The 15,469-nt window shown below is 36.8% G+C and overlaps 1 long non-coding RNA gene across 1 annotated transcript in view; it reads left to right on the forward strand.

Annotated features, from left to right (window-relative positions):
* Positions 1-15,157, forward strand: part of LOC139361347 (uncharacterized) — a 75,503-nt gene extending 60,346 nt beyond the window's left edge. The window contains exon 5 of the long non-coding RNA XR_011618907.1: positions 14,277-15,157. This is a non-coding gene — a long non-coding RNA (uncharacterized lncRNA). The remainder of the gene's footprint in view (positions 1-14,276) is intronic.
* The last annotated feature ends 312 nt before the right edge of the window (positions 15,158-15,469 follow it).

Genomic DNA, 15,469 nt, shown 5'->3' on the forward strand with positions numbered 1-15,469 from the left:
TCTCATTGAAAATTTTTCAGCTAGTCTGTAATTATTGAGTCTTAAAAACAAAGTGGAATAATTTGACAATAGTGTCAAATTTGAGAGGTGCTTTCTTTGAGAAAAATATTAGCTACCATATATCTGTTTCTAATCATTAATCCTTGAATATATGCCTATAGTATCATAAGATGGTGATAGAAACTTCCCCAGAATCTTATACCCACTGAAGTATCAGTAGGATTAAAAAGCATGGCAGCATTTTGAAGGACAGTGAGCAAATTACGTGACATTGTGATAAGATTGTCAGGGCTACTTGTCCCCAACTTAAGGACATGTAAGAATACCTAATGTATCCAACCAATATTTGACTTAAAGTAAATGAATAAAAGGTTTAGAAAAAAATCTCATGAGATGATCAATTGTATTACTTCTGATCAAGCTATACCATAAACCTTTGTGTTGAGATAATCAACTCCTGTCCAAATGGGCTTGGAGAAGGCATGTCATATGGGCAAGATAAGGGTTGGTTTACTGGAGGAGACAAAGCTTGAGTAAGACTTACTTAAAGGATGAATCTTTTTTTTCTTCTTCATTTTTTCCCCTTCTTAGATTTTTAAAAATGAGATGTAATTTACATACCATAAAATTCACTCTTTTAAAGTGTGAACTTCAGTGATTTCAGATATTCAAGAGTTGTGTAACCACCACCACTATTTAATTCAAACAAAATTTCACCATCCCAAAAAGAAACCATGTACTTATTAGCCATCATTTTCCATTCTGCATTCCCCACTCAGTCATTAGAAATTACTGATCTACATTCTAGTTATATGGATTTGGCTATTCTGGATATTCCATATAATTTAAATAATACAATTTGTGATATTTTGTACCTAATTTCTTTCACTTTCTTTCAAGGTTTCTCCATGTCATAGGTTGTATTAGTAACTCATTCTTTTTATTTCTGAATAACATTTCATTGTATGAATGTACCACATTTTGCTTATTCATTTGTTATTTGAAGGACATTTGGGATATCCACCTTAGGCCAATTATTAATAATACTGTTATGAACATTTATGTCTTTTATATTATTATTTTCAAATACACTTTAACTTTATTTTTTACAGCAATTTTAGGTTCATAGGAATATTGAGTAAAAGATACAGGGATTTCCTATATACTCCCTGCCCTCACGCTTGCATAGCCTCCTCCATTATGAATATTCCTCATCAGAGTGGTACATTTGTTAAAACTGATGAACCAACATTGACATATCATAATTATCCCAAGTCCATACTATAAATTAGGGTTCATTCTTGATGTCATACCTCAATAATTACAGGCTACCTGAAAAATTCTTTGAGTTTAGACAAATGTATAATCATATTTATCCACCATTCTAGCATCCTACCAACCAGTTTCACCATTCTAAAAATCCTCTGTGTCTGCCTATTCATTCCTACATCCTCCTCAACCCCTGACAACCACTGTTTTTCTTTTTTTGTCTCCCTGGTTTTGCCTTTCTAGAATGTCACATAGTTAGAATCATGCAGTATGCAGCCTTTTAAGATTGACTCATTTTACTTAATATACATTTTAAGTTTCCTTCATGTCTTTTCATCCTTCATGAATAGCTCATTTGTTTTTAGTGCTGAACAATATTTCATTGTCCAGAAGTACCACAGTTGATTAATCTCTTCACCTACTGAAGGGCATCTTAGTTGGTTCCAGTTTTTGCAAATATTAATAAAGCTACTATAAGCATCTATGTGTAGATTTTTGTGTGTACATAAGTTTTCAACTTCTTTGGGTAAATTTGAAGGGATGAGATTGTCAGATTATATGGTAAGACTATGTTTAGTTTTGTAAGAAACTGACAAATTGCTTTCCAAAGGGCTGTTTCAAAGTGATGTTTGGAAAATGGCTTTTTCAAAATTTTGTTCTTACCAGTAATTAATGGAAGTATCTTGCTCCACATCCTCTCCAACATTTGGTATTACCAGTAGTTTTGGTTTTGGCCATTCTAATAGGTGTGCAGTGGCATCTCATTGTGCTTAAATGAGAATTCTTGGGGTTTTTTTGGTTTTTGCTTTTCAAATATTCTCTCCCATTCTTTGAGTTGTCTTTATACTTTCTTGATGATGTCCTTTGAAGCATTAATATTTTAAATTTTGATAAAATTTAGTTTATCCTTTTTTTGTACAAAGCTTGTGTTTTGGTATCATATGTAAAAAACTTATTTTAAGGTCATGACATTTTATGCCTATATTTTTAAGAGTTTTATAATTTTAGTTTTTATGTTTATATAAGTGATACATTTTGAGTGAGTTTTTGTGTATAGTGTGAGGTAATGGTCCAGTTTAATTTTTTTCCATGTAAATAGCCAGGTTTTCTAGCACTATTTATTGAAAAAGAATGTTCTTTTCATTTTGAATTGTCTTGACATCCTTTTGAAAAATCAATTGAATGCAAATATAAAGATTTATTTCTGAACTCTCAATCTTCTGCATGATTTACATATCTATCTTTATGTTAGTACCACCACTGTAGCTTTGCAGTAGGATTTAAAGTTTAAAACTGTAACTCCTCCAAGATTTATTTATTTCATTTATTCAAGATTATTTAGGCTACTCTTGCTTCATTGCATTTCCATATGAATTTTAAGATCAATTTATCAATTTCTGGAAAAAAGTTGAGATTTTAAGAGGGTTTACAGTGAATCTGTAGATTAATTTTTAACACTTTCTAAACAAAATTAAGTCTAGACCATGAACATGGTTTTTCCTTTTAATAATATCATCTTTATTTTCATTAAATGATGTTTTCAAGTTTTCATTGTGTAATATAAGTCTTTCATGTGTGTCAACAAGTTCATTCCAAGGTATTTTATTCTTTTTGATGCTGTTTTCTTAATTTCATTATCAGTTTGTTTATTGCTGGTTATAGAAATAGTTTATTTTTATCTTGATATTTTGTCCTGCAACCTTGCTGAAATAATTTTTGTATTTTATTCCTTAGAATTTTCTACATACAGGATCATGTCATTTTTAAATAGAGGTAGTTTTACTTTTTGCTTTTCAAAATCTGGATTTTTTTATTTTTGCACCTATTTTTTACTGAATGTAGTCTCCCACTACAATGTTAAATAGAAGTGGCAAGTGTGAACGTCTTTAAACTTTTTATTTTTTTTTCCTGTTGTGAGGAGGTAAGCTTTCTGTTTTTTGTGTGTGTGGTTTTTTGTTTTGTTTTGTTTTGAGACGAGTCTCGCTCTGTCGCCCAGACTGGAGTGCAGTGGCGCGATCTTGGCTCACTGTAAGCTCCACCTCGCGGGTTCACGCCATTTTCCTGCCTCAGCCCCCCAAGTAGCTGGGACTACAGGCATGGGCCACCACACCTGGCGAAATTTTTTTTTTTTTGTATTTTTTTTAGTAGAGATGGGGTTTCACCGTGTTAACAAGGATGGTCTCGATCTCCTGGCCTCGTGATCCGCCTGTCTCAGCCTCTCAGAATGCTGGGATTACAGGTGTGAGCCACTGTGCCCGGCGAAGTTTATATTATTAATATATTATACTAATATATTTGTCCGCATTGCCTCACCCTTGCGTTTAAGGAATAATGCAAGGGTGATTCAATGGACACATTCAATGTACCCATTTGCTTATAATATGTAACTTCTTCTATGTTGCTGAACTCCCTTGGCTAGCATTTTATTGATTTCAGCATCTATGATCATAATGAATGTTATTCCGTGGTGTTATTTTCTTGTGATGTCCTTTTCTGTTTTTGGTGTTAGGGTAAAACTGGTCTCATAGTTGAAAAGTGCCTCCCTCCTTTCTCGTTTTGGAAGAGTTTGTAAAATATCGGTGTTAATTCTTCTTCAAATGTTTGGTGGAATTCACAAGTGAAGCCATCTGTTCATGGGTTTTTATTGTGGAAAGTTTTTATTTTAAATTATTTTTATTACTATTTAAATTGCTCTACTTCTCATAAGTCTATTCAGACTTTTTTTTATTTCCCCTTAATTTAGTTTCAGTGGTTTAAGTCTTTCCAGAATTTTTTGCATTTCATGTAAGTTATCTACTTTGCTGGTACAAAAATGTTCATTTTATTCACTTATACTCCATTTTATTTCATAAGTTTGGAAATAATTTCCTATTTTCCACTCCTGTTTAAAAACTGACTTTTCTGTTTGTTTTCTTTTTCAGACCAGTTAAAAGTTAATGATTTAAAAATACTTTCACAGAACCAACTTTTATTTTTATTTGTTTTCTCTATACTATCTTTCTATTTTCTATTGTATTAACTCCTACTCTAATTTTCACTAGTTCTTCTACTTGCTTTAAATTTAGTTTTCTCTTATCTAGAAAAAAACTCGAAAGGTTTTGTAGGTAGAGTATTAGGTTATTGATTTAAAATCTTTCTTTAAAAAAAAATAGAAAGCTCTAAATTTCTTTCAGCCTTGCTTTAACCACACCAAATAATTTCTTTATGTTGTGTATTTGCTTTCATTCATCTCAAAATATTGTTTTAGCAACCTTTTTTTTACTATTTTTTATTTTTAATTTTAGTAGGTACATGGTAGATGTATATATTTATGAGGTACATGAGATAGAGGCATACAATGCATAATAATCATGTCATAAAAATGGGGTATCCATCCCATCAAGAATTTATTCTTTGTGCTACAAGAAATTCAATTATACTGTTTTAATTAGTTTTACATGTACAATTAAATTCTTATCGACTATAGTCACTCTGTTGTGCTATCAAATACTAGGTCTTGTATGTTCTTTCTGTTTTTTTAGGGGTACCCATTAACCATTTCCACCTCACCCCACCCCCCACTACCCTTCCCAGCCTCTGGTTATAATCATTCTACTCTCTGTCTTCATGAGTTCAATTGTTTTGATGTTTAGATCCCACAGTAAGTGAGAACTTGTGATGTTTGTCTTTCTGTGCCTGACTGATTTCACTTAACATAATGACCTCTAATTCCATCTAGGTTGTTGCAAATGACAAGATCTTATTTTTTTAATGAATGTATAGTACTCCACTGTGTTATAAGTACCATATTTTCTTCATCCATCCAACCTTAGGCCACTTAGGTTGGACCCAACTTTTGGCTGTTGTGAATAGTGTTACAATAAACATGGGAGTGCAGATATCTCTTTGATATACTGATTTCTTTTGGGTATAAACATACCAGTTGGATTGCTGGATCATATAGTAGCTGTTTTTAGTTTTTTGAGAATCTCCAAACTGTTTTCCACAGTGGTTGTACTAGTTTATGGTCCCAACAACAGGCTATGAGGGGGTCCCTTTTCTCCACATCCTCACCAGCATTTGGTATCGCCTGTCTTTTGGATAAAAGACATTGTAACTGGAGTGAGATGATATCTCATTTTAGTTTTTATATGCATTTCTCTGATCATCAATGCTTTTGAACACATTTTCATGTTTCTATTTGTCATTTGTACGTCTTCTTCTGAGAAACGTCTATTCAAATCTTTTGCCCATTTTTCAATATGATTATTAGATTTTTTCCAGAATTATGTATTCTGGTTATTAATCCCTTGTCAGGTAGGTAGTTTTCAAATATTTTCTCCCATTCTGTGGGTTGTTTGTTCACTTTGTTGATTGTTTTCATTGCCGTGCAGAAGCTTTTTATCTTGATGTGATTCTGTTTGTCCATGTTTGATTTGGTTGCCTGTGCTTGTGGGGTATTACTCAAGATTTGCCTGAAATGATGTCTTGGAAAGTGTTTCTAATTTTTTTGTAGTCGTTTCATAGTTTGAGGTCTTAGACTTAAGTCTTTAAATTACTTTGATTTGATTTTTGTGTATGACAAGAGATAGGGGTCTAGTTTCATTCTTCTGCATATGGAAGTCTAGTTTTCCCAGAACCGTTTATTAAAGAGGCTATCTTTTCCCCATTGTATGTTCTTGGCACCTTTCTCAAAAATGAGTTCACTGAAGATGTGTGAATTCATTTTTGGGTTTTCTGTTCTGTTCCATTGATGTATATGTCTGTTTTTATGCCAGTACCATGCTGTTTTTATTACTATAATTCTGTAGTATAATTTGAAGTCAGATAATGTTATTTCTCCTGTTTTACTCTTTTTGCTTTAGATAGTTTTGGCTATTCTGGGTCTTTTGTGGTTCCATATCAATTTTAGGATTTTTTTTCTATTTCTGTGACCAATGTCATTTGTGTGTTGATAGGGATTATATTAAATCCGTAGATATCTTTGGATAGTATGGATATTTTAGCAATATTAATTATTCCAATTTATGAATATGGAATGTCTTTCTATTTTTGGCGTCCTCTTCAATCACTTTCATCAGTGTTTTACAATTTTTATTGTAGAGATCTTTCACTTTTTTGGTTAAGTAAATTCCTATATACTTATGTATTTAATTTTATTGTGGCTATGGTAAACAGGATGACTTTCTGGATTTCTTTTTCAAATTGTTTCCTGTTGACATATACAGATGCTACTAATTTTTGCATGTTAATTTTTATCCCACAATTGTAATGAATTTGTTTTTCAGTTCTAAATTTTTGGGGGGTATTTATAGGTTTTTCTAAATGTAAAATCATATCGTCTGCAAACAAGGATAATTTGACTTCTTTCTTTCCAGTTGGATGTCCTTTAGTTCTTCCACCTGTGTCATTGCTCTAGCTAGAACTTCTAATACTATGTGGAATAACTATGGTAAAAGTGGGCATCCTTGTCATTCTCCAGATCTTAGAGGACAGCATTTCAGTTTTTCCACATTTTGTATGATACTAGCTATGGGTCTGTCCTATATGACTTTTAGTATGTTGATGTATTTCCTTCTATATCCATTGTTTTAAGGGTATTTTTAAATCATGAAAAGATATTGAATGTTATCAAATGCTTTTCAACATCAATTGATACAATCAAATAGCTTTTGTCATTCATTCTGTAGATATGAGTTATCACATTGATTGATTTGTGTATGTTAAACCATCCTTGCATCTCTGGGATAAATCCCATTTGGTCATGATGAATAATCTTTTTATTGTATTGTTAAATTCAATTTGCTAGTATTTTATTGAGGATGTTTACATCAATCATCATTAGAGATATTGACCTTTAGTTTTCTTTTTGTGATGTGTCTATGTCTGTTTTTTTTTTTTTTTTTTTTTTTTTTTTAAATCAGGGTTATATCTGGCCTTGTAGGATGAGTTTGGAAGTATTTTCTCCTCCTTCATTTTTTGGAAACAGTTTGAGTATGAATAGTATCCGCTCTTCTATAAATGTTTGGTAGAGTTTTGCTTGTTTGGGAATGAATGCCTTTATTTCTCTTTCATATTGGAAGGATATTTTCATCAGACATATTAGTGTACGGTGAAAGGTTTTTGTTTTTTTTTTCCCTTCAGCACCTTAATATGTCATGTCACTCTTTCATGGCCTATAAGGTTTATACTGAAAAGTCTGCTGCCAGATGTGTTGGAACTCCATTGTATATTTGTTACTTTGCTCTAGATGCTTTTACTCTTTACTTTACTCTTGACTTTTGAGAGTTTAATTATTAAATGCCTTGAGGTTGTCTTCTTTGGGTTAAATCTGCTTGATGTTTCATAACCTTCCTGCACTTGGACATTGACATATTTCTCTAGGTTTGAAAATTTCTCTGATATAATCATTTCGAATAAACTTTCTACCCCTATCTCTTTCTTTACCTTCTCTTTAAAGCCAATAACTCTTAGATTTTCTTTTTTGAGACTGTTTTCTAGATTCTGTAGGCATGCTTAATTGTCTCATTATTCCTTTTTCTTTTTACGTCCTCTGACCATGTATTTTCAAATGGCCTGTCTTCAAGCTCACTTCTTCTTTCTTCTGCTCAATTAATTCTGCTATTAAAAGATTCTGATGCATCTTTCAGTATGCCAGTTGCATTTTCCATCTCCAGAATTCTGCTTGAATTTTTAAAAATTAATTCAATCTCTTTGTTAAATCTATCTGACCGCATAAGATAAATTTTCTCTGTGTTATGAATGACTCTGAGTTTTCTCAACACAGCTATTTTGAATTCTGTTTCTGAAAGGTCACATATCTCTGTTTTTCCAGAATTGGTCCCTCATGCCTTGTATAGTTCATTTGGCAAAGTCAGAGTTTCCTGGATGGTATTGATGCTAGTAGATGTTCTTTGGGGTCCAAGCATTTAAGAGTTAGGTATTTATTGTAGTCTTTAGGAGTTAGGTATTTATCATAGTCCTGAAAAGAATGCTTTTCAATATCCTTCCTTCTTAGGAAGGCTTTCCAGATTTTTGAAAGGACTTGGGTGTTATGGTCTAAGCTCTGTTGGCCTTATGGGGCACCCCAAGTCCAGTAATGCTGTTGGTCTTGCAGATTTGTAGAGCTACCCCCTTCATGATCTTGGGCTATGTCTGGAAGAATTCTCTGGATTACCAAGTAGACACACTTGTTCTCCTCTCTTACTTTCTCCCAAACAAATGGAGTCTCTCTCTCTCTGTTATGAGCCACCTAAATGTGGGGGTGGAGTGCAACAAGCACTGCTGTAGCTACCACCAGAAGAACTGCACTGGGTCAGGCCTGCTGTCAGTACAGCACGGAGTCTTGCCCAAGGGCTTCTGTAATCGCTGCCTGGTTACCACATATGTTTGCTCAAGGTCCTGGAGCTCTACAATCAGCAGGTGGCAAAGCCATCCAGACCTGTGTCCTTCCCATCAGGGCACCCCCACCACAGTCCCATGGGAAGTTCTGCCAGACTACTGCCAATGTTCCCTTGATGGCCAAGGGCTCTTCAGTCATCTTGTGGTAAATGCTGCCTGGCCTGGGACTCACCCTTCAGGGCTGTGGGCTCCCTTCTGATCCATGGCAGGTTCAGAAATGCTTTCCAAGAGCCAACACATGGAATCAGGGACCTCAAGAGCCCACATGGTGCTCTAGCCCCCTATGACTGAGCTGGTGCCTAAGATGCAATGCAAACATATCCTTTATGTTTCACTCCACCTTTCTTAACCAGAAATATCTGAGCCAGCAAGTCTCAGAGTCTCACCGAAGGCTTTCGATGTACCACCTGGGTATTACTGCTGGTCATTTAGGCCCCAAGGGCTCTTCAGTTACCAGGTGATGAAGCCTGCTAAGATAGGGTCCTTCCCTTCAAGGCAGCAGGTTCCCTTCGGTCCTGTGCTGTGTCTAGAAATGTTCAGGGCAAGGGCCTAGAAAGGGGGCCTCAGACTCTGACTGGCATTCTATCCCACTGTGGTTGGGCTTGTATCTAAGATGCAAGGCAAAGTCCTCCCCACTCTTCCCTCTTTTCTCCTCAAGTGGAATAAAGGGTTCTCTTTTGGAGCTGCAATTTGTATTAATAAATCCTTGGGTTACAGGAGAAATGATGTCAGCACTCCCTTAGTCACCCCAGCCAATGTTTAAGTAGCTGCCGGGCCTCCTCAGTGTTCTGGCTTTGGGCCCAGTTCAGCACCAGGATTCACCTAGGCATTGCAGTCCTTGTGGTCTAGACTGCCTTTCAAATTTATTTAAGACTCTAGAGTATTTTCTTTCACAAAAACCAAAGACTGTTTCTCCTATGTCTTTGGTGCATCTATTAGCAATATGACGTTAATGCCAGGTACTGTTAGTTCTCGCTTGATTTTTGGTTCTTATGAAGGTGCTTTTTTGTGTAGATAGTTGTTGAATTGGGGTTCTTGAAGATGAAAAATATTGGTGAAATCATCCATTCTGCCTTCTTGCTCTGCCTCCCTGAATCTCAAAATATTTTTAATATCACTTGTGATTTATTCTTTGACTAATTTTTCTTTCAGGAGTGTGTTGTTTAATGGCCACATATCTGTGTATTTCCCAAATTTTCTTCTTGTATTTACTTCTAGTTTAATTTCATTATTGCCAGAGAACATATTTGCACAATTTCAGTTCTTTTAAATTTGCTGAAACTTATTTTATAGACTAACATATGGCTAATTCTGGAGACTGTTTTACATGAGTTTATGAGTGTGTATACATTAATGTTGGATGGAGTATTCTATAGATTAGAACTATTAGGTCTAGTAGGTTTCTAGTGTTGATGAAGTTTTCTATTTCCTTGTTAAATTTAAATCAAATTTCTCTATACATTATTGAAAGTGGGGTACTAAAGTCTATGTTATTGTTGAATTGTCTTTTTCTTTAATTTTGTCAATTTTTGCTTTAAGTGCTTTGGTTCTCTGTTTTTAGATGCATAAATATTTATTATTTTATATTTGTCATGGCTTGACTATTTATGTCTCTGTCTCTTGTTACCTCTTTTTTTTTAAGAAAAAAATTTGTATTAGTATAGTTGATCAGTTATCTTTGGTTACTGTTTGCATGGCCTACGTTTTTTCATTCTTGTTTTTTGAAACTACTGTAGCTTTAAATCTAAAGTTTGCTTTAGCAGACAATATATAGTTGAATTATTTTTTAAAAATCCCTTCTACCAGTTTGGTTTCATTTGAAGTCTATTTATATTTAATGTGACTACAGACAACATAAGATTTACTTCTGCCACTTTGTTATTGTTTTCTATATGTATAATGTCTTTTTAGTTTTTTGCCTATTACTGTCTTCTTTTGTATTAAATATATATTTTATAGAAGACCATTTAAATTCCTTTTTTCTTTTACTGTAATATTTGAGTGATTTTCTTGTGATTGTCCTGGGAGGATAACAATTAACATCTTAGTTTATAACAGTGCTATGTATATTAATACCAGATTTGCTTCTGTCTAGCTTATTTCCCTCTCCCATCTTTATGCTCTTATTGGTATACAAATTCCAGTTTAAGGAATTTTGGAGCTGAGATGATGGGGTTTTGTAAGTATAAAATTATGTCATCTGCAAACAGAGACAACTTGATTTTCTCTCTTCCTATTTGAATACCCTTTATTTCTTTCTCTTGCCTGATTGCCCTGGCCAGAACTTCTAATATTAGGTTGAATAGGAGTGGTGAAAGAGGTCATCTTTGTCTTGTACTGATTTTCAAAGGGAATGATTCCAGTCTTTGCCCATTCAATATGATACTGGCTGTGGGATTGTCATAAACAGCTCTTGTTTTTGAGGTATGTTCCATCAATACCTAGTTTGTTGAGAGTTTTCAACATGTAGGGATGTTGAATTTTATCAAAGGCCTTTTCTGCAACTACTGAGATAATCATGTGGTTTTCGTCCTTGGTTCTGTTTATGTGATGGATTATGTTTATTGATTTATGTATGTTGAGCCAGCCTTGCATCCCAGGGATTAAGCTGACTTGATCATGGTGGATAAATTTTTTGATGTGCTGCTGGATTTGCTTTGCCAGTATTTTATTGAGGATTTTTGGATCATGTTAATCCAGGATATTGGCCTGAAGTTTTCTTTTTCTGTTGTGTCTCTTCCTAGTTTTGGTATCAGGATGATACTGACTTCATGAAATGAGTTAGGGAGTAGTTCCTCCTTTTCAATTGTTTGGAATAGTTTCAGAAGGAATAGTACCAGCTCCTATTTGCATTTCTGGTAGAATTCTGCTGTGAATCCATCTGGTCCTGGGCTTATTTTTGTTGGTAGGGTATTAAATACTACCTCAATTTCAGAACTTGTTATTTTCTATTCAGGGATTCAGCTTCTTCCTGGTTTAGTCTTGGGAGGGTGTATGTGTCCAGGAATTTACCTATTTCTTCTGGATTTTCTAGTTTATTTGCAGAGAGGTTTTTATAGTATTCTCTGATGGTAGTTTGTATTTCTGTGGGGTCAGTGGTGATATCTCCTACATCATTTTTTTTATTGTGTCTGTTTGATTCTTCTCTCTCTTCATTTTTATTAGTCAAGCTAGCAGTCTGTCTATTTTGTTATTTTTTTCAGAAAACTAGCTCCTGAATTCATTGATTTTTTAGAAAGTTTTTCCTGTCTCTACCTCCTTCAATTCTTCTCTGATCTTAGTTATTTCTTGTCTTCTGCTAGTTTTTGGATTAGTTTTCTCTTGTCTCTGTAGCTCTTTTAAATGTGATGTGAGGGTGTTGATTTGAGATCTTTCTAGCTTCCTGATGTGGGCATTTAGTGCTATAATTTCCCTCTTAACACTGTTTTCACAGTGTCCCAGAGATTCTAGTACATTTTCTCTTTGTTCTCATTGGTTTCAAAGAACTTCCTGATTTCTGCCTTAATTTCACTATTTACCCAGGAGTCATTCAGGAGCAGTTTGTTCAATTTCCATGTAATCATGTGGTTTTGAGTGAGTTTCTTAATCCTGAATTCTAACTTGACTGCACTGTGGTCTGAGAGATTGTTTCTTATTATTTCAGTTCTTTTGCATTTGCTGAGGAGTGTTTTACTTACAATTATGCGGTCGATTTTAGAATAAGTGCCATGTGGCACTGAGAACAATCTATATTATGTTGATTTGGGGTAGAGAGTTCTGTAGATGTCTACTAAGTCCACTTGATCCAGAGCTGAGTTCAAGTCCTGAATATTCTTGTTAATTTTCTGCCTTGTTGATCTAATACTGACAGTGGGGTGTTAAAGTCTCCCACTATTATTGTGTGGGAGTCTAAGTCTCTTTGTAGGTCTCTAAGAACTTGTTTTATGAATCTGGGTGCTCCTGTATTGGCTGCATATCTATTTATAATAGTTAGCTCTTCTTGTTGAATTGTTCCCTTTACCATTATGTAATGCCCTTCTTTGTCTTTATTGATCTTTGTTGGTTTAAAGTCTGTTTTGTCAGAGGCTAGGATTGCAACCCCTGCTTTTTATTTTTCTTGCTTTCCATTTGTTTGGTAAATTTTTTGTCATCCCTTTATTTTGAGCCTATGTGTGTCTTTGCACATGAGATGGGTCTCCTGAATACCGCGTACCAATGGGTCTTGACTCTTTATCCAATTTGCCAGTCTTTGTCTTTTAACTGGGGGATTTAGCCCATTTACATTTAAGGTTAGTATTGTTATGTGTGAATTTGATCCTGTCTTCAGGATGCTATTTAGTTATTTTGCACACTAGTTGATGCTGTTTTCTCATAGTGTTATTGGTCTTTATATTTTGTTGTGTTTTTGTAGTGGCTGGTACCAGTTTTTCCTTTCCATATTTAGTGTGTCTTTCAGGAGTTCTTGTTGGGCAGGCCTGGTGGTAATGAAGTCCCTCAACATTTGCTTGTTTGGAAAGGATTTTATTTCTCCTTCGTTTATGAAGCTTAGTTTGGCTGGATATGAAATTCTGGGCTGCAATAATTTGAAGTCAGGTAGCATGGCGCCTCCAGCTTTATTCTTTTGACTTAGGATTGTCTTGGCAATGCGGGCTCTTTTTTGGTTCCATATGAACTTTAAAGAATTTTTTTCCAATTCTGTGAAGAAAATCATTGGTAACTTGATGGGGATGACATTGAATCTATTAATTACCTCGGGCAGTATGGCCATTTTCACAATATTGATTCTTTCTGTCCATGAGCATGGTATGTTCTTCCATTTGTTTGTATACTCTTTTATTTCACTGAGCAGTGGTTTGTAGTTCTCCTTGAAGAGATCCTTTACATCCCTTGTAAGTTGGATTCCTAGGTATTTTATTCTCTTTGAAGCTATTGTGAATGGGAGTTCATTCATGATTTGACTCTCTGTTTGTCTGTTACTGGTGTATAAGAATTCTTGTGATTTTTGCACATTAACTTTGTATTCAACTATTTCTAAGGCTAAAGTCCATTGCCTTCGTTGCTCTCAATAGACTCTTAAAAAAGGCTAAATTGGGCCACGTGCAGTAGCTCTTGCCTGTAATTCCAGCACAATGGGAGGCTGAGGCAGGTGGATCACAAGCTTGGGAGTTCAAGATCAGCCTGGCCAACATGTGAAACCTCTCTCTATGAAAAATACAAAAATTAGTAGGATGTGGAAGCACACAACTGTAATCCCAGCTACTCGGGAGGCTGAGGCAGGAGAATCACTGGAATCCAGGAGGCAGAGGTTGCAGTGAGTCAAGATCATGCCATTGTACTACAGCCTGGGTGACAGGGTGAAACTCTGTCTCAAAAAGAAAAAAAAGGGGGGGGGGTTGGCGAGCTAACACTTGAAATGGTGGTCCAGAGCTCTTAAATATGTCATCTTTGTAAATCTGAATATATTTACTAAAATATTTTAATCAGATCATTTTCTGATTATAAGGGATAATGCAATTTATGGTAACTCTAATTTATTTTAGCCTATTTTATAAAGTTTATAAAGTTCAACAACCATTTTTATTTCAAATCAAGATGTAGTCTCACCATGTTATCCAGGCTGACCTTGCTCTCTCTTCCTTGTTTCTCAGGGGCCTACATGCTTCTCGGTCTGGCTGAATGTCTTCAACACAGATCGCTTCCCAGTCCCTCAGGGAAACACTCCTCGGAGATCCCTGTCCTGAGGGTCTCTCTCTCCAAACCTGTTTCTGCTGGCTTGGGCGGGTTCCATGACCCTGGAGCTCTTGGCTTCCATACGTGTCTCCAACAGGGAAGCTGTCTTGCTCTCCCTGTTTCACCTCAAGGCTTCGTGGCTTGCCTAGCATGAGCGGTAGGCAACCGTGACTGGCCTGGTCTTCGTGTGTGGCATTTACCCTCTGCACTTACCGTCTCATTCTTGAGGGACAGCCTCTCCTCTGCTCCTGGGTGGACTGACTCCCTGAATCTTCTGGCCCACTAGAGGATACCGGGCGTTCTTTGATTTCCCTTGGAATCGATGGACAGGTCCCTTGGGACCCTCTTCACCGGGCACAGGCCTAGACACCGCTGTTGGTTTCGCCGTCGCCCCGTATGGCCGGGCTGGCACACATTCCCATCGTCGGCTCGAGGACACGCCAGTGCCACGCGAGGGGTCACTGGCTCCGCCGCGGAACCGCCCCTGTCCCTGTTTGCATGGGTCCTGGAAGGCAGTAGCACCCTGCAGGAGCCCCGGGGGTTTTGCAAGTGGGGGCAGGCCTCCGCTCTTTCAGAGGGGGAGGGAGGCCGAGGGTTCATGGGTCTGTGAATTTTGAGCTGACACCATGCCTTAAGACCCAGGGGTTGATTCTGTGCTACAGCGAAGCCCCGCCAGCCTCAGCAGATGATGGCGAGCCCATCCTTTCTCACCGGGAGGGGTCCAAATTCCAACTGAAGAGGAGCCCTGAGACCCCAGCAGAAGCCCTGAAGCTCCCCCATCTACCGGTGGAAGTCGGCTCAAGGAGGTCCTGAAGACAAGACTCCGGGGATCTTGGTACTGGGATGCCCGCGGCCGCTTCTCCCACGCCGCCACCTGCTGGTGCCCAGATCCAGCGAGCCGCCGGACCTCCCCCAGCCCCAGCACACACGCACCCTCCCACCCCATTCCCGCCCCGGTGCCCCGCGCAGCCGCACTTGTTTAAAGGGGCCGCAGCCTGACTTACAGGTGGCTAGAGAGGGTGGGCCCGAACCGGCAGGGCCAATGCGCGTTCGCGAGGCGCCAGCGCTACTCCATTCACAGTTGTCTTAGAAACCAGCCCCTGAGGCGTGG

The sequence above is a fragment of the Macaca nemestrina genome, unplaced genomic scaffold (genome assembly GCF_043159975.1).
Source record: "Macaca nemestrina isolate mMacNem1 unplaced genomic scaffold, mMacNem.hap1 Scaffold_44, whole genome shotgun sequence".
Taxonomy (NCBI): Eukaryota; Metazoa; Chordata; class Mammalia; order Primates; family Cercopithecidae; genus Macaca; species Macaca nemestrina.